The following is an 18281-nucleotide window of genomic DNA, read 5'->3' on the forward strand; positions in this document are numbered from 1 at the left end:
ATTGAGAATAATCTGGCAAAACCACTGAGAAAAGATGAAATTCCCTTTATACCCTCTTTCTTACTTTCCACTGAAGTCCCATAATCAGCAGATCTGTGACTGGGCAAGGAAGATCCAGGTCTTGACCATGATGGTAAATTTATAGCGAGGAAACAAATGTTCCAGCACTCACCCTATAGCCTGGTTTCATTCCAGTGTGGCCTTAGTCAGGAAGTTTAACTTCAGTAATTTCCTAATTTATATCAGGGCTGGGAACAACTGATCAGACATCAGGTCTCAGAAAAAAAAAAAAAAAAAAAAAAAAAAAAAAAAAAAAAAAAAAAAAAAAAAAAAAAAAAAAACCAAAAAAAAACCATCTGGAGGCTGTAATGAATCACAGCCTGCCCCCTAATCAACACACTGGGCTGCCATGAAAAAAATGAACACAGTTCTAGGCTGTGTAACCTGCCAGAGATGCTCTTCTCACTCCTGGGAACTCCTCACTTGGAGGAGATTATGTAAAGTGGGGCACTCCATTTGCAGAAAGATTTGTCCTACTTCAGGAATACCTAGTGGGAACCAAAAGAGTAGCCAACAGGGACAAAAATTACCTGTGGGGAAAGATTAAGATCATTATCTCCTCCAGAGGGCTGAGTGGAATATGGCAGGGCTGTTCAAATCTGTGAAGGGTTGTTTCATCACAGGAGAAGAAATCCAGGGGAAAAGTTTAGGATGCTTTGGGAAAGAGGGGTATTGGGTTGTCTGAGCAGCTGAGGGAGGTGGAGGGGCTCAGCCTGGAGAAAAGGAGGCTCAGCTGGGACCTTCTGGCTCTGCACAATTCCCTGACAGGAGGGAGCAGCCGGGGGTGTGGGTCAGGCTCTGCTTCCAGGGAACGAGCAAGAGGAAACCGGCCTCAAATCGTGCCAGGGGAGGTTCTGGTTGGACAAAAGGAGGAATTTCCTAATAGAAAGGGTTGTTCAGCATTGGAAGGGGCTGCCCAGGGAGGTTTGGAGTCCCCATCCTTGGAGTTGTCCAAGGAACAGCTGGACGTGGCACTCAGTGCTTCGGGCTGAGTGACAAGGTGGGGATGGGTCAAAAGTTGGACTCAGACTCAGAGATCTTTTCCAATCTAAAACATTTTGTGATTCTGTGGTATCGGGAGAGATTTTCCAGTGGTCAGGACTGCAAAATACTGAGATTAATTGCCTGCAACATCTCCATCATGGGAAGCCTTGAAAAAAAGAAACAAAAACCCTACAGTTTAAACAAAGATCCATCAACAGTGACCTAGAAATACTGTGTCTTGCTTTGGGACAGGAAAATAAACTATGCAACCTCTTGAGTTCTCTCCCAGACCTATGAATTTGTAATGCTGTCACAAACCTCTCCCACAGGCTTGATAATTTGTGTGAAAACACTTTGGGTGTCTTGAATTAATTACAGAGCCCTTTACAGATTGTGGATTGGGACTGGCAATGTCATTCCAGCAAGGTCCATGAAACATAGCTATTTCAGCTTTCTATTCCTATGGAGACATCTCCATCTCTCTTCTCTGCACTAGGGTTCATGAAGAATTCAGGCTTTGCTGGGTCTTTAGGGTAGGAATTGGAGGATCATCACAAATAATTTAATCCTTATTTCTTTAATCACAGCTGGCAGGAGCTCAGGGTGCAGTCTCCCTGTCCTGGTTGCTGTTTCTCCAGAACAGGGTGGACAAAGATTTCATGGTCCCCCACGAGGAGCTGTTTTGGGGGATTAGAGAGGAGAAGGTTCTGCCAGAGAGGAGGTGGCAGAGGTTGCTCAGAGGAACGCAGCGTGGGAGGCAGCACAAATGGATGTGTGGATGATCTCAGCCACTGAAGAGCAGGACTGGGCTGAAGGGAGCCAGTCCTGTCCTTCAAGCTTGTGTCCCCATCAAAGCTGAAAGACAAAAATCTGCTCTCACCTCATTTTGTACCACAGCGGCTGGAGGATGGAGGAATGAGCAGGATCCTTCACATCTCTGCCTTACCACAGGGATGAACATCTCCCAGATGTCTGCCCTGGCTGTGTGAGATGTAAATGTCAGCCCTGCTCAGGACTGAAATCAGCAGGGAATGTCTTGGAGATGGCTGGGATCAGCCAGGAGATCTGTGTGCTTTATGTAGCTGATATTGCTGGGGCAATGCCTTGTACAAAAAACCTAACTGAAAAGAATGTCATCTTGTTTATGTATCAGATTATTTCTCAGTGCAACTGGCAAATATTTGCTACAGCTTGTAAGGAGCAGTCAGTAAAAATTTTCACAGTGTCTGGAAATTCTCCCTTTCTCAAGCAAAACATCTGGTTGGACAAAGTTTGGTGTTTTTTTTCCCTGCTGCTTGCAGAGTTTTTGGTGTGGTTGTCTGGGATATTCTCTTTGCATTTTTAGCCAGATGAGCAGATTGTTTACTCTACTCACTGCCTTCAGCTTGTGTTGTCAGGCAGGGCTGCTGCAGGCCCCTCTCCATGATTCTGATTCCTCTGTCTTGCACTGGCTTTCTGGCATGACTGAAAGGCAATGGGAAATATAGGAGAAAACAGTTCCCTGAGAAAACCTGCCAGAAGGAGGCTCAGGATTCACTTGGGTTCTGAGCATCCCCAAAAGACTGGAGCATCTCTCTGATGAGTACGGGCTGAGAGAGTGGGGCCTGTTCAGCCCTGAGAAAAGACAACTGAGAGAGGAAATTATCAATGCCTAAAATATCTACAGAGAAGGGTCAGAGAATGGACCAGGCCCTGCTCCGTGGAGCCCAGCAATGGGAGAAGAGGAACAGGCAGGAGCTGATGCCCAGGAGCTTCCACCGGATCATGAGGAAGAATTTCTTCCCTGGGCAGTGACCAAGCCCTGAACAGATCCCAGAGAGGGTGTGGAATCTCCCTCACTGGAGATATTCCACAACTGTCTGGAGACAAAATCCTGTGCCCTGGGATGGCCCTGCTTGAGCAGAGGTTGAACCAGATGACCCCACTGTGGTCCCTTCAGCCTGACCCATTCTGTGACTTGTGTGACTTCTGTGAAAACCCATTTAAGAGCTGCTTGGCTTTGTACTGGGATAAATGCCTACAGCAGCTCCTCTATGTCCTTCTCTATCCCTTTCCTCCAGACTGTGTGAAAACACTCCAAAAACTGAACGAGGACCACCCAGATGCTCTGTGTGGAATGTTTCATGCTGTGACATCGGACACAATCCAAGGCTTCTCGGTGCTGCAGCACCAGACACGGAAACTTGTGTTTCCACTGCACAGGAATGGGGAAGGAGATCATTTCAGCACAGCTGTTGTTGGCTCTTGGTCCCTGACAGCCTGGGATGGGTTCTCATCCAAAATGTACCCCATACTGTATTTTAATTAAACTGAACAAACAAACCAATCACAAAACCATCCAGCAGAGCTAACTTTGCTTTGTGGCTGAGCTGGACTCTGCACCACGACAAGGAGGGAAACTGGATTTTGGCACAGCTCCTGCTGTCCAAATACTCCCAGCCAAGAACTAGGGTAGACTTTCTTACAATAAAAAGTTGCTGGGAGAGAAAAAAACCCCAAAAAAAACTCAGAACAACACAACAATCCACAAAGAAAATGGCTTCAGGACTGTTCTCCTCTTGCCCGTATTTATTCAAGCTGTCTTCCTCTCTCCGCAAATTTGGCAAACAGAGTCTGGCATCCCAGCTCAGGGGACACCTGTTAAATAAATAGGCTCAGTCTCTAACTGCTGCATTCATGGCAGAGTTTCCTGGTTCCCTTAGGCAGCTAATTTTTGTTGATTATCATACAGTACAGAGGGATTGTTTGTGCCTCTGCATCCCATCCCATATTGGGCATGGCCGCGTGACTCGGGCCCGCTGCCTGCGTGGAATAAAGAATGATTTGATTCTAAGATTCCATGGTTTTTGGTTTTTGTTTTAATGTAGATCACAGTGCAGGGAGAAGCAGCCAGGTGGGGTTCTTGTGGAGGTGAACTGAGCCCCTGTTGATTTTGTTTTGTTTTGTTTTCCCTTACCAATGCCTTTTAGAAGAAACCTCAGAGCTGGAGCGAGCCTTCAGTGAGAGCAGGAGTTGCTGTGGCCTGAGGAAGAGAGACAAATAAACTTCCTAGGAGGCAACAAATGGGCTGGGAGGCCCTCAGAGAAGGGCTGAGCAGCAGAAGGCATCGAGGGTGATAATTTTAGTACTGAGGGCTCCAGGATACTCAGAGGAATTTGAAGTTGAGGACTTTCCCTCCCTGGCAGTGTTCAGGGCCAGGCTGGACAGGGCTTTGAACAAACTGGTCTAGTGGAAGGTGTCATGGCCCATGTCAGTGGGGTGGAATGAGATGATCTTTAGGGTCCCTTCCAACCAAACCATGTATTTATTCTCTGATTCTATGAATTGAAGTGTGTCAGGAAATGCCTGCACACAGAAGGACGCATTCATACAACACACAGGCAGCTTGGAGAAAAAGAGCATGGAGCCACACCAGCATGATGCTTTACATAATCTTGGGTCTATTTCTCCTGAGATGGGCTTCAAAACTTACATATAGTGCTGGTCTAGGATGTTTTCAGAGGAGAATGTATTCCCCCCACCACACAGTCTGGTAGTGTGGAGGAGCCACCTCCAGCAACTCCAAAAATTCTCTGAGGTGTTACAGTTCATGAGCTTATTAGTGGTGTTTTTAATTCATAAACCCAGAGGAACGTAGAACAGTTTGGGTTGGAAAGGACCTTCAACATCAGCTCATTAAAACCCCTATGCCAAGGTTAGGGATGCCTTACCTAGACCAGGTTGCTTCAATCCTCATCCAACGTGGCCTTGAGCACTTCCAGGGACTGGGAGCCCAGAGCATCACTGGACAACCTGTTCCAGTCTCTCACCACCCTCACAGTGAAATTTATTTCCTAGTATCTAACCTAAATCTACCCTCTTTCAACTTAAAGCTTTTAATTGTAAGGTTTTAAGGGTTCAGGAGCACAAGAACATAATTCTGGTTCCTTTAATGAGACTTCTAATGTCTTCTCTTCACTGCAGTGTCTTGACTGGACTTGGGCTGAGGACTAAAACCACTGGCTTCAAAACAGAGGAGAGGAAGGTTTCCACTTTCAAAGCAGATAGGCCCAGCTGGGACTGCAGGCTTTGGTGTCCACCAGCTCTCCCTGAGAGAAGAGTTTTGAAGTTCATTTAGCAATGAACTTCAAAACTCAATAATCAATGGAAGTTGTTGTGTAATCTGGAGAAAGGGAGGATCCAGGGCAACCTCACTGCTCTCCACAACTCCCTGACACAGGGGTGGAGCCAGGTTGGGGTCATTCTCCTCTCCCAGGTAACAAGTGATGGGATGAGAGGAAATGAACTCGAAAGTCCACCAGGTGAAATTTAGGTTGGATGTTACAAAAAATTTCTGCACCAAAGAAGTGATCAGGCTTTGGAACAGGTTGCCCAGGGCAGTGAGGGAATCACTGTCCCTGGAAGTGTTCAAAACCCATGGAGATGTGGCGCTTGGGAACATGGTTTAGCAGTGAACAGGGCATTGCAGGGCTAATGGTTGGACTCAGTAATCTAAGGGGCTTTTCAGCCTTAATGATTTTATGCTTCTATTCTCTTTCTTGCTAAATTTGGGAAGTAGATGGCCCTGCTTAGTTTGACTTCTTTCTTCTCCATGTCTTGTAGTCCCCATTTCAAATCCAGCCACTTCCCTGACCAAATGGGGTGTCCCAGTACTGCCATCCTTATTGTAGACAAGGCATAAAGTTGCATGTGGAGGCAACACCCTTTGTTAAACCAAGAAATACACTGAAAGTGGAAAAAAGATGTGTTCACACACACACTTTTTGTCAGCCAGATCTGCTCTGCCCTCCTGAGAAGGCTGGGATCTAGAAAGGGGTGGATTCACTACAAACACTCTTGAATTAAGGGTGGGATTTCTGCCAAGGATTTAACTGAGAGGAGCAGCCCATCTATTTATGTGGACTCCTGTACGAAGTCAGAGTCTTGAGGGATTCTCCACATTGGCTAGAAAGATTCACAGTTTATTTCCGACCACAGAATAAACTGAGTCTATCTATAGACTTGGCTCAAAACTGGAACTCCCTGGGAATTCCACTGAAAAATCCCCTCTGTTTTCTTTTTAGAGATAATTATTCTGAGCTAGAATGAAACTCTAATCTCCTGTGGAATGGGAACTCTCACACTCAGTTTAGAGGAAGTTGTGAAGGGACTCCCTTTAAATCTTTTTCAAGCATGTCTGAGGCTCTCTGAGGATCCTGAAACCCAGTCTGCCAGCTCTGGAAAAGATGGGAACCCAAGCAGTCCTGAAAATCCTGAATAAAAGCCAAATGTGATGTTGCAGAAAACTGGGGAGAAATTGATTATTTTTTCCAAGAGTAAAATAGTTGATATTCTATAAACTTAACTTTCTCAGTTAAAAAAGAATTCTTGTGAAAATACTATTTGCATACAGATATATATATATATATATATATATATATATATATATATATTTAAACCAGTGCATATTAAATGGAAATGATGCTGCTATTTCATGTATAGCATCATAGACTGTTTTGAATTTCAAGTAACTTTCAAGATCATCCAGTTCCAACTCTCTTCTATGGATAGGGACACCCTCCACTAGACCAGGTTGTTGCAAGCCCCATCCAACCTGGCCTTGGACACTTCCATGGATGGGGAGTCCACAGTCCTGCTGGGCAAAGATATGTATGAAGGTTTTTCAATCCCACTCAAGAGGACATCCAGCTTTCCAAAGAAACTTAAAAATTCTTAGCCCTGACATTCACAATTGCATCAAATGGGCAGAGAAAGCAGAAGAAAACTCACTTTTTATGTCCATGTGTTGAATAAGACACTCATCTGATTCCTTCCATGGCTCTACCAAACCATCCCTAAAACAGATGCACAACCTGGGAATAAGTCCTGCAAAACACATTCAGCTGCCTAAAAAGAACAATTTCTTCATCTCATCCAAATGAAGAATGCAGGCTTGCTTGCAACCACCAAACATGGATGATCCAACCCCTCTTTTCTTCCAATGTCTTTGATCCCTCCAGTTTTTGAGGTGGTGCCTGTGAAGACCTTCTCAGTCTGAGCTCATTCCTGTTTCTCAGCCTCTTCTGCAGCGGGGAACAGCAGGAGCAGACACGATGCTTTAGAGCTGAGTGCATTAATAATTGTCTCCACTCAGGGTTTCCCTGGCCAGACATCCAAGACTGCATTTCCCATTTTAGCAGGACTCTGCTTTGCCTGGCTGAACGTGTTTTGCAAGGCTCAATCCCCTTCCCTGTCTACTGTTGTCATTGTTTGTTAAAACCTGACCTTGCAATGAGACAAATCCAAACACATTGTACTGGGATAAACCCAGATTGTCTGGCTATTCCCCAGCATCGGCCTCAGCTGAGAGCTGCAGGAGCAATCCCCTATTTTTCTTATGTTCATGACTGATCAAAAAAGATCAATTCTCGGCTCTAGCTGCAAGAGAGAGTCTTGAAATGCCATTACACCCTGGGTTTTTGCTTTGCTTGGGGTCTGTCAGTGGATCAGTTACGGTGTATCTGAGTAGCAACTGAAATCCCTGTTTTAAAAATATTTGCTGTGCAGCCTCAGGTACCAGGAATTCTTCTCTCCATTCTCTCAAAGCTGCCCCATTCCCATTCACTGTGATTTTGCCTCTTTAATCATTCATTTTCATAGAATCATAGAAGGGTTTGGGTTAAAAAATGCTTAAAAAATCATCTAGTTCCAGCCCCCCCTGCCATGGCAGGGACACCCTCCACTAGATTTTAATGGGAGTTGATTTTTTCATTCACATCAATTTTAATGTTCATGTCAACAAGTTACACACAGTTTTGATTCAGCACCTAAAAAACAATATATCCTAATCTGCTTATTTTATTGGTGTCATTTGTCTTAATTCTAGCAGGGGCAATATTGCTTTACAAGGATTTTGAAATACAATAAACTAATTTTATTTACTGTACACCTGGTAAGTCTGAAATATAACCACACTCTGTTTTTTTCATCTTATTACAAGAATGACACATCTGGATAACTAGGACTTATTAAGTCATCTCTTCATTTTAATATCTGCCACTCATTCTGTATATGCAGGATAATTTAAATAGCAGTAATTACCTAGAAAACATCTTTGTGTTGGAATAATTTGCAATTTGCAGCACTGTTTGGCTGCCTCTCCTGAATGAAGAATTGTGGAGGTTTCTGGGTATTGAGTAACCACATAGGAGCAGAAACTCCAGATTATTGCTAGACATGCCCATTACTCAGTAGGGTTGTGTCTTGCTCTGCTTCATCTCAAGTTTTACTGAAAATTGGCTTAATTTCTTTGCTGGAGTGAGATCAGAAGACGAGCTGTGCTCATGAGCACCAGACATTACCTTCTCATGACTTCTCAAGGTAAAGGAAGAGGTAAGACATGAAACATAACCAAGGAACATTGACCAAGCATTGGTTCACATCCAGATTTGGGGTCCATTCCCAGCTGTGCTCAGACTCATCACCAGACTGCACAGATGAAGAAGATTTTGGAAGCCACTCATTTAAAATATGTTTATTTAAATCCCTGTATCAATTTCTTCTGCACTTATTCAGGTAAGAAAAGTTACTCCAGAGTTCACCAACTCAGGCTTTTGTGTCCCTCCAGGTTTTCTTTCATCACTGTTGAGTAAGAATGCCTTTCAAAGCCTGAAGATGTTCTGGGAATCTGTCCATCCAACCTTTCTTCTACATCACTGAAGGGGTGGATGAAGCACTCCAAGTATGTGCTTTACTCCTTTTGGATCCCTTTTGAAGCAGGATAGTGTAAGACCCTCCATGCATGCTGTTGTTAGCACTGTAGTCTTTCCACTGCAGTGTTTGTATCACTCTGTGTCACCCAGCTGCTGCTGCTTCCACATGGATGACTCAGGAAGCTGTAAAATAACTGGATATCTACCCTGAGATTCTCTCCTTTCTACACTTTCACAGTACAGCCTAATTTTAGCTGCTGCTTCCATGCCAAATCATGCAGATTTTAGATGCATTGGTGCTCTGGATCATTTAAATGTGCCCCAAAAGTAGAGGGGGCAGAGGAAACACTTCCAAATAGATGGGAGAGGTATCAGGTGTACTGGGAGTGGGTGTTCTGTTCTGTGCATGGAAAAGATGATGACTAAGGGATGGAAAGATTGATTTTGGGACTGAGGGGAGTGGGACATTGAGAAGTGGGGCATTGAATCTAAGCTGTTCTTTCTAAAGGTTTAATTATCAGGAGCAATGCTCCTTAGCCTTGAAAAGAAGTGACTGAGAGGGAATCTCATCCCTGTCTGTCAGTGCCTGCAGGAGCAGGCTCTGCTCAGGGGGTCCAGCAATGGGACAAGAGGAACGGGCAGGAAATGATGCCCAGGAAATTTTACAAGGACATGAGGAGAAACTTCTTTCCTGTGCCTCCAAGGTCAGCTGAAGGTTGTGAAGGTGGTTTGGTCCCATGGAGTCAGACCAGAGCTCACAGAGTCACAGAATGGTTTGTACTGGAAAGAACCTTAAAGACCACCTCATTCCAACCCCCTGCCATGGGCAGGGAAAATTTCCACTAGCCTGGGATTATGCCACATCTCATCCAACCTGTCCCTGAACACTTCCAGGCATGGGGCAGCCACAGCTTCTCTGGGCACCCTGTGCCGGGGCCTCACCACCTTCACAGAGAAGAATTTTGTCATAATATCCATGCTCCCACTTCAAAGTGTTCAGATTTCATTGAGGAAAGTCCAGAATTGCCCATTTCTGGACTTGTTTAAATTTTTCTGCTAACCAAAACTGTCAACAGCCTTGTGGGGCTCGAGTCTGACACCTGAAATCTTTCATATTTTATAATGATCTGGCCTGGGGCAACAGAGGCGGACAAGACAAGCGTCCTTCCTCCACCCTTTCTTCTGATCATCCCAAGGAGCAGCTCACGTCAGGAGTGTTTCCATGGTTTCAGTGTCTTGAACAGACTGTGTGTGGTTCCATCCCATGCATTACTCATGACAGACACTGATGTTGGGGTGATTCAGGTGGTCTCTGGAAACTGGGAGTGATTTTCTGGAAGGAATTTTTCATCCTGTTCCAACGTGCGTTTTGAAGCAGAAGGTCACTGGGAGGAGATAAAGCATGAAGGAAACAAAAGCATCATTCGCAAGGGCAGGATGAAAATGGTGGGAAAGTTCTGAAGAGCTCTGGAATTTTAGTCTTCACCCCACAGATATGGGAAGAGCAAGTGGCAGGCTGAGGTTAAATACTTGAAATTTGATGACTTTCCATACTCAAGTAAGAAACTAAAGCTGAAACAAATGGCCAGGGTACAATGATGTATCCAGGATGTACTTCTCATCCTTGATATGTGTAATGGAATAAATGAAGGACATGGAATTGCAGGAATTGCAGGACATACGTAAATTTCTAAGATCTGCTGGAAATTGGAAGATTATTTTCCCAATAAAGTGCTCAAAAATATCTCCTGAACATGCTCTATTTCCCCCAAGTAAGCAGTTCTACAGATCTCCTTCTACCCTTATAGATACTGTCTGTTTTTGTTTGGTTTGGGTTCTTTGGGGGGGTTTTGGTATGTGTATGTCAGGGGGAATTGTTGTATTTTTCCACACGACATTAAGAGCATTTCAGTGACAGGTTTTTACAGGACCTTGTCTGTGTGTTCCAGACCATGAACTTCTTCCTTCTTTAGCATTCAGCTCAGAAAAGATCTTTGAAAAAATATTTTTGAGAGAAAATTTTTGTAGCTACGGTTCCATTTTTTTCCCAGGAAAAAAACCTCAAACACCAGTGAGACAAAAATGCTTGTTTCATATCCTACCACCTACTTAAGAGTTTTTCAACAAAAGGCCATCGCTTTTTGAAACAGTTCAATTTTCAGCTGTTGTAATAGCATCAAGTGGCTTCTTGTTGTCATGGAGAATGAATTCTCTTGCCTAGACTTGGATTTTCTGACTTAAAAAGACCCCAAAAATATTTTTCTCCAGGATATCAATGGCCCATTGGCAACTTGAGTTGCTACTGGCTCCAAGGCAGAGAGAAAATTCTGGTGTTCCCTGAATTCCTCAATGGGATAAGTCCAATTTTGTATGAACATAAACCAAAGGAAAGTAATAGACGTCCAAGGACATAATCCATCCTTTGTAATGGTCGGGGGTTTAAGAATAAGCAAAAATAGTCAGAATTTGCAGTCATATGCTAAGTTAATCCATTACTGTGATGATTGGTTTATTGGCACCTCTGAAGCTCACTTCAAACTCAGATGAAAATGTCTGGAAACATGGAATTGTTTGGGTTGAAAGGGACCTTAGGAATCATCTCATTCCAGCATCCTGCCACGGGCAGGACACCTTCCACTAGGCCAGAGTGTTTTAAGACCCATCCAGCCTGGCCTAGGACTCTGCCAGAAATGGGACATCCGCAACTCCTCTGGGCAACCTGGCCCAGGGCCTCACAGGAAATAATTTTATCCTAATATCTAATTTAAAATAATATAATAATTAAATAATGTTAGATATTAAAAATAATGTTATGCAAAATATATTATTGTTAATAAAATTACATTTAAAATATATAATAATAAAATAATCCTAATAGCTAACCTAAAATACCTTCATAAGAGATGTCTAACATGCGTTTTGAGGATTCCCCCTCATACCCATTGGCATTAAAATTGGATGTGGCCTTGCTGATGTTGTTGGGAATGGGAGATGCCAGCTTGAGGAGCAGCTGCAGGTTGTGCACCAAGTACCGAGATCGAACTATTTGATTCTCAGCAATCCAGTATTTATTTTATGTGGCCTGAAAACGCTCCTGTCTTTCACCTTCTACTTAGAAACTTTTTTTTCTGGCTGAGGCTGGAGCTTTGTGGTCTAATTTTGGTACCACACACAAAGTACTGGTGGTTTCATGTCTTTCCTCCAAAGCTGGATATGACTGAGCACTTGACTTCAGTAAAGTATAAGCAAGAGGGAAAAGAGTTTGTTTCTTTCTACATCTCCTGATCTGACTGGCACCATGTGATCTTAAATAACCATCTGTTGATTATTTTTCTCCTGAAGATTGATGGATGTGATTCATGGCCCTTTCAAAACAGAGCTGCTCTTTGAAAAAAAAAATATGAGAGCTTTTCTGAGAGAGAAAGAATCACAAAAATCTTAGAATGGCTTGAGTTGAAAGGGACCCTGAAGATCATCCGGTTGCAACTCCCTGAGGTGTCTTCCAAAGCAAAGAAGGAAAACACAGCAGATAGATCTAGATTCTGTATATTTTACAGAGGAAATTTGGGCAGTCTCGCCAAGACCACTGGAGTCTTACTGGGGTTTTCTGGGGGATTTTCCCATATTTCCTTGAAAAAGAGTTCCCATATTTATCTGAAAAAGAGTTTTACGCAGTTATTGCAGCTGAGATTGGCAGTGCATTTCAGGACTTCTTCAAGATCCGGTGAGAAGGGCAGATTTAGATAAAATAACAGGAAGAAATTCTTCCTTGTGAGGATGGTGAGGTCCTGGCACAGGTTGCCCAGAGGAGCTGTGGCTGCCCCATCCCTGGAAGTGTTCAAGGCCAGGTCAGATGAGGCTTGGAGCAACCTGGGGTAGTGGAAGGTGTCCCTGTCCACAGCAGGGGGTTGGAATGAGGTGATCTTTATGATCTCTTTCAACACAAACTGTTCTATGATTCTAAAGGAAAAAAAAAAGTCAGATTTCTCAAAGCATTCCCAAAAGATTCCTATGCCTGAGATCTTGATAATATATGAAAAAAACCCCCTCCTCCTGGAACCTGGTCAGAGCCCATCATTTCAGTCATATTGAGTGCTCTGAGCTGGAACTCCCAGGCAGCAGCTTCCTCTCTGAGACCACTCAGAGGCTTCCCCTGCAACTTTAGGCAAGAGATTTCAACTATCCTTTGCCAGCATTTCTCATATTTCTAGAATAGATACAATACTTTCCAAAATCACTGAAATATTACAAATGTGAAATGGCAAAAGAAAATTGAAAAAGGAAATTGAAAGGTAAAACCGACAGGTAAAGCTGAAAGATTTTCTCTTTTAAAAAATCCAACAAACTACAGAGCAAACAAACAAGTCCACAAAATCAGGAAAAACCCACAAGTGAATTTCTGCTGAAAGTAACTTTTTTGCAGCTCAAGCACATGTCTCTGTTTACTCCCAGTATGGGTGGAGGATAAGCAACAGCCGGATAATCTGGAAATTAAAGAAAGAAAAGTCAACAAGTTGAAATGATATATTGTAGTCATTAGTAACAGCATTGCAATAACCCAGCTTTCAGCACATTTCCAAATGCCCATCTCCTTGAGCAGTTTCATATGATAAGAATAATTTCCCTACCTATTCTCCCAAATCTCCTTAAAGTGTATTTTAATAGCACTTTAACCAGCGCTGGGGCAATGCTGTTCTACTTCCCCTGGGGTGAATCTCGCATTATTACTAAAGCAGGAGCAATTTGAGGTTTTTATGGCAGCAACTCTCACCGGCACTTTTTCCCTATGGAAGATGCTCTGACCATTATTTGTGCCTCTGTTTGCCAAAGCTTTTCTCTGCCCTGCTGTGTGAAGCTGGTCTGGAATCCCTGCACAAAGACAAAGGGTCCTGTTAACACAGAATCACAGAGTGGGTCAGTGTCTTAGGCTGCAATGCAGGATGTAACCAAAAGTGTGTGTTCTATTACCAGCTGTTAAAACCAGCTGAGGCAGTGTTCTTTATCTCTTCCAGGACCCATCCTCCCTCCAGGGGATATCTGCTGTCAATGGGCCATCGAGGCTCACTGCATGGCTGTGAGCCAATACAATTACATCAATCCAACTACATCATCCCATTGGGAGATGCTCCACCCAGGGGGAGGAGCCAAGCATTCCTACCCGGATAAAACCTGAGATTCAGAACACCAGGACAGCCTGTTCCCACTGGATTCCCAGAGGAAAACTGGACTCATCTCACCACCATTGGTACTTCAGAGGAAAACTCACGCTTCTATAGGATCATCTCTGTTCCAACAGAACCACATCTATCACTCCAGGAGTACTTGACTGGACTGCTCCCAACACCCTGACTGACAGGGTGTCAGGTTGTATTCTGACTCTGTCAGTGTTTCCTTTTTTGTTTAGTTGTTTTCTGTTTTTGTTTTTTGGGTTTTTTTATTGCTTTTTTAAAAATTTTATTTACTACTTTAAAATTACTATTTATTTATTATTTAAATTAAAAAATAAAATTTATTATTTTTATCAGTATTTTTATTACTAATTTTTATTTTAATATTCCTAGTAAATAACTGTTATGCCTATTCCCATGTCTTTACCTGATAGCCGCTTAATGTCAAGATTATGATAATTTGGAGGGAGGGGGTTTACATTCTTCATTCCAAGGGAGGCTCTTGCCTTCCTTAGCAGACACCCGTCTTTCCAAACCAAGACAGTCCTGCTGAAAGGGACACAGTGGGATCATCTGGTCCAAGATCCCTGCTCAAACAGGGTCATCGCAGAGCACATGGCATGGGATTGAATCTGGGCACTTCTTGAATATCCCCAGTGAAGGAGACTTCAGAATCTCTTTGGGCAGCCTGAGGGAAGTCTTGGTTGTACCTTGTCTTTTGGCATCCATACCCACCTCCACCTTCCACTTTTTCAGCTGGGTCTCCTACCAAGTGAAGACTTTATCTGAACCTCTGGCCATGTCATCAAGGAGAAGAATTCATGCACAGTCCTTCCTTCAAGGATTCCTGAAGTCCAACCTGAAAAAGTCCTAATATAATCTGTCTCAAGTGGCTAAATTTGTAGAGAATAAATTAATACATAACTTTAGCTGGCTACATGGGAAGATTTTTCTACTTGTCTTGGTTAAAGAGTTAGGATCATTCAGGTTTGGTTTTTTTTTTCTCTAACACTCCCTGATGTGAAAAGCAAACGTCTCTGAGATACTTTAGGAGAAACACTCAGATCTGGAACATCACGCACATTGAAAGGAGCTGTAAACTTATGATGCCAAATTACTGCTGTCAGCTGGGCAGGCTGTAAACTGCTCGATTAGACTGCGAGGCTCAAACACCCACCTTTAAATAAGGCTGCACTAGCAAAAATAAAATAAAAAGGAATGGTTGGACCAGAAAGAATCATACCCCAGCTCTCGCCCCAGGAGAGAAGTGAGGGGGGCAGTGAATTCTGTTCAGAAAATCTTACATATAGGGAAAGGGCCTCAGTTTGCTCCAGGGAAGATTTAAATTGAATAATGGTAAGATTTCTTCACTGAAAGGATGGTCAAGCTGGAACAGGCTGCCCTGAGAAGTGGAGGAATCCCCACCCCTGGAAGTGTTTAAAATATGTGTGGATGTGGTGCTTAGGGACAAGGTTTAGTGATGGACCGTGGTTTAGTCATTGGTTTATGATCTTGGAGGCCTTTTCCCACCTTAATAATTCTATGATTCCACAAAATTCCTTCACCCTGCTGGGGAAGTCTCTGCCTGCCTTGCTGTTGCCTTTGTGTTTCATTCCACCTTCCCTTGTGGATCAGCCCATACTTGGAGCTCCCTGACACCACCCATGAAGAATTTTTGATTGCTGGGTAATAAAACTTTGGGTGGAATTCACTGGCATTAAATCCAAGCACTGCACACAAGGAAAACAACGGTTCCAACTCTGTGCCTGGTGATGGGCTCTGAGCTGATTATTGCTGCCCAGGAATGGCATTTGGGTCTTATAATGAACAGTTGAATGAAATTATGAGCTCATTGTTCTGTAGCAATCAAAGGAGGAAATTGAATGTTAAGGATTATTAAGGAGGGAATAGAAAACCAAACAGAAATCATCGTAATGCCACTGAAGAAATGCATTTTGGACCTGCAGCTTGAATATTGTGTCTGGTGCTTGTCCTCCCCACTCAAAAGGCTTTAGTGGCCCTGGAAAAGGCTCTGAGAAGATGCCAGAAGGATGATAAGGAACAGCTGCAGCAGCACAGAAAAGGATTAAATTGATGTGCACTCTTCAGTCTTGAAAAAGACATTTCAGGGAGTTTTTTTCAGGCTAAAGTCATAATGGGTGTGGAGCAGGGATGGGAAAATGGAGCAGGGTCTTCACAGCAGTGAGGTTGAACTGTGGCATTCCTTGCCATGGGATGGGGCTGTTTCTTGGGAAAAAATAATGCAGAAAAAAATTTCTGTTGAAGTTTATTAATGCACTGTTTAGTATCAGTCTGGCTGCATTTCTCTTGCACTCTATTACCACTCTCAGTCAAAACATGGGCTGAAATTGTTTTTTGATCAGGTACAGTATTTTTTTATTTTAATGTACTCTTATTTGAGGTTTTCCTGCTGAATTCTTACAGATTTACACAGCCACGGCTGACTTTATTAGGTAGAAAAGGAGAGTAAAGTCTCACTGAAATCACAAAAATAATTTATTTGGTAAACAGCAAGAAACAGAAATCCCACAGAAAAGTCCCAACATGAGGACAGAAGTGCATAGATGGCTTCTAAAACTGCAGTTATTGCTGTGAGAGGACATCATCCAATCTGTGGGTGATAAATAGAGGAGAGAAGAGTCGATGAGAATGTCAGAGCAAGCTTCTCCCATGAAAAGCTTCAAGGAATTGGTAATTCCTGTAATATGAACTGGTGCCAGGCCTCTGCAGCACAGCCAGCTGCAGGCAGAATAACCTATTTAAATAAAAAATCCTCTCTCTTCTCACTTTGCACTCTGTTAATAATAACAATAATCATTCAGGTTGACTTGGACAGGCTTAGAACCAGTGAAGCAAAGATTTAATAGGGTTCAAACAAGTCTAGATTTTTTTTAAAAAGTGCTTTTTCTGCAGTGTGCTCAAGGCAGTACTTTTTTCACACTTTTAATAACATCTTACATGTATGGAGAGGTGGGGGAAGAGGAAATTCCTGGATCACAGTGTCAGCTTCTCCCCTGAACCATCACACCTCAAAAACCAGGCAGAGGGTCTCGCTTTCACTTGCTTCCTCTTTTAGATTTTCTTTTCTCTTTCCATTTAGATGCATCTCTCTGAAATGTGAGTTGGCAGAGCTCAAGGACTGGGTGTTTTCTTGAGCCTTTGTGAAATGGCGTCAGCACCTCTTTCCCTCACCTGAAATAAAGGTCACAGTTTGTCAAGGACACAGATATGCACCACGTTAAAGGATCTCTGTTCCCATGTGCATGCACATGGATAACCTGAAAGGAAGACAGATCTGAGTGGTTTCTTGCTAAATTATCCCCTCTTTGATTAGATGATGCTTTTCAGCTTGATTTGCAGTTGCAGATCTGGAGTTTGCAAACAATAAGCATCAAGTGTCAGGCAGCAAATAAATCTTCTGCTGATATATATTGCTAAGTGGAAAATGCTTATTTTTCCCTTTATTTTATGCTGTTTTATGTCTCCTGCAATTTGCAGATGGCAGCTCTCATAGCTTTCCTTTCTCATGGCTCTAAAGCCAAAGAGTTAAAATTGTAGTCTCCTTTAATTTCGTAAGTGAATCAACCAGCAGATAAAGTAAAATTAAAAATAAAAAAAACAAAAATGGAGAGGAAAACAAGATATGCTTCTGGCAACAGAGTTGTGCTGTGTTGGATTTGAGTTGGATGGGAAAGTTTTCTGGCTTCCTTTGAGCAATGACTTTGCAAACCCTCCTCTTAGGGGAAGTTGGTGTTTTTTTCTCTTTTATGGAGCTTTTCATGCATCAGTTTATGAAGGAATAAGTACAAAGTATTGTTAATGAGGATGGCTGGGACTCATTTGTAGACTAGACATTTAACAGAAAAATTAGAGAGCAAGTTCTGTGCTGGGAAGAATTTACACATCGGAAGGCAGCAAAGATGAGGGATGGGAGGTGACAGAATCCAGCAGTAGGGAACAAACAGTGATGGCATAAATCCTCCATCCACACAGCAATGATCACACTCACTTTGTTCATTTATTGACATGCCCTCAAGGACCACGGAGCTTTCCAGTAGGGCCTTAAAAATGAAGGAACTGGGAGTGTGAGGTTTAGGGAGGAGATCTGCAGTGAGACACAGAGGGGACGAGCAAAACCATTTCGACATTGCAGCCACCACCAGCTGCAGCCCATGGTGATGTCCCCACAGCAGATGTACCAACTGCCCTTCCAGAAGAAAAAACTCCTGCATTTTGATCCATTTGCCTGAGTTATATCAGGCTTGTTGAGCTCAGTTTGTGCTCAGTGGGTCCACAGATGAAGATTGTACAGATCAAGCACTCTGCCAGCAGGAGGACGAGATGGATTTTTTTTCTT

The 18281-nt window shown here is 43.1% G+C and overlaps 1 long non-coding RNA gene across 2 annotated transcripts in view; it reads right to left on the reverse strand.

Moving 5' to 3' along the window:
- Window positions 1–267: 267 nt before the first annotated feature.
- The window catches only part of LOC136372319 (uncharacterized), a 679386-nt gene continuing 661372 nt past the window's right edge, over window positions 268–18281 (reverse strand). For both annotated transcript variants that reach the window (XR_010745468.1, XR_010745467.1), the window contains exon 3: window positions 268–363. This is a non-coding gene — a long non-coding RNA (uncharacterized lncRNA). The remainder of the gene's footprint in view (window positions 364–18281) is intronic.

This window comes from Sylvia atricapilla, chromosome 1 (genome assembly GCF_009819655.1).
Source record: "Sylvia atricapilla isolate bSylAtr1 chromosome 1, bSylAtr1.pri, whole genome shotgun sequence".
NCBI classification, from domain to species: Eukaryota; Metazoa; Chordata; class Aves; order Passeriformes; family Sylviidae; genus Sylvia; species Sylvia atricapilla.